Raw genomic sequence first — 1,789 nt, 5'->3', positions numbered from 1 at the left:
TTTATTGCTCATACTCATAGGGGGACATTCAGTTATTGCTCTGACTATTGTTACATGTAATGCGTGGACCTTGGCCTAGTGTGTGGTGGATGGGTTGTGTCAATTTGATTGCTAGAAGCTCGAAGTGGACTAAATGTCTTTTGGATAAAGGATGTTAATTAGTCTCTAAGGAGCCAAGAACAGAATTTTGTGTTTTGTGTGTGGATGTCCCCAAAGCCTCACGTAGTATGTGAGTACATGGGGTGCCTTTTGACAGCAGCTGAATCTAGAGCTTCATTGGCACATTATCTTGTGCTAGGATTGGAGGTGTGAGTGCTACATCCGCCCTAGGGCAGGTAGCTTGGGGAAAATGTAATGGAAGTAAAAGGGTTGGCTCTTGTTGCTTTTGGTATCTTCTGCCTCTGTGAACAGCTGCTCCTATGCCTTGTGCCACCCTGCCTTAGAGCCAGCTGATAGGGACTGAAACCTTTTATGAACTGTGAACTGGATAAACCTCTTCTTCTTTGGAAAAAAACAAAAACAAAACAAAACAACAAAAGAAAAAACCCCAGCAGCTCCACTCAATGGGCTCAGCACCCTCCCTCACCTAGTCTCCCAGATGGCATACCAGGGAAATGGAGAAGGGCAGATCTGCTTCCATTTCTTTGGAGGAGCCTCAGACTTCCGCCTTACCTCGGACATCATCTCCTGGCTTTCAGCGCAGACTCTGTAGCTCCTCACACAGACGCTGTAGACTTCCAGCGCAGACTCTTCAGCCTTCAGTCTCAGGCCCTTCGGCTTCCTGTGCAGACTCTCACAGGATCCAGCAGTGAGCTCCAGCCCTTGACCCAGTTCTTTGGTCTCCAGTGTGCAGACAGACCCTCTGCACACTTCCACATCCACGTGCGTGGGTGACCATGTTTTCTGAGCCAACCTTGTCTTGTGTTGTACTTTTTCCCTAGTAAACACTGAACATATGTTGGTACCAAGAGTAGCTGTACAAAAACAGAATTTTTTTTTCTGAACCAGGGATTGAACTCAGGCCCTTGTACTTGCCAGGGAAGCTCGTATTCTACTGAACCATCTCCCCGGCCCCAGAAACATAATTTAAAGGTGAAATTCTTTAATGGCTTCAGTGGTTCCTGGAATCAGCTCCCTAATTTCATGAGACCTAATGATGCCATGGTCTCTCCTTCTTCTGAGGGGAATACTGACAATCTTTAGCGTGAACTTTTGTCAGTAATATGCAGTGCAGATCCACTGTATTATTCTATTTCACCACTTAGGAAATGTAAGGAATTTAGTGACTCCATACATGAGAATTTTGACTATTTTTGGTCAAGTGGGAAATATAATGATGCTGGCTGGCTGGTCTTAGCATCTCCAGACAACCTTGTGATGGAAAATAGTGAACTCAAAACATTCATAGAAAATCTAAAGTCTTCTGACTGTGAGGACAAATTAATGATTAAAAATTCCTCTCAAATCCAGGATCTCCCTGCTTATTTCCCTTTCTCCCTCCCTCCTGTCTTTCCACTTGGTTTTCTTATTAAACATGTGCCAGTTGTTTTTCTTTGAATGTTTCATTTTTTTTTCAAAGTTTTATTGATAAACAGATAGCAATGAGACAATTTCAAATCAAATTGGAAGTACAGTTTCAACAAATAATACACTGCATACATTCTTCTTAGTGGTTAATTGCTGTACAAGAAGTGGACTTGTGATCCTATTTACAAACACCATTAGAACAAATCATTCTATTCATTAAGAGAATGCAACTATATATCTATCCTAACCACTTTGAATACAC

The sequence above is a fragment of the Octodon degus genome, unplaced genomic scaffold, assembly GCF_000260255.1.
Source record: "Octodon degus isolate 3935 unplaced genomic scaffold, OctDeg1.0 scaffold00142, whole genome shotgun sequence".
In the NCBI taxonomy this organism is placed as follows: Eukaryota; Metazoa; Chordata; class Mammalia; order Rodentia; family Octodontidae; genus Octodon; species Octodon degus.
This window is presented reverse-complemented; position numbering follows the sequence as displayed.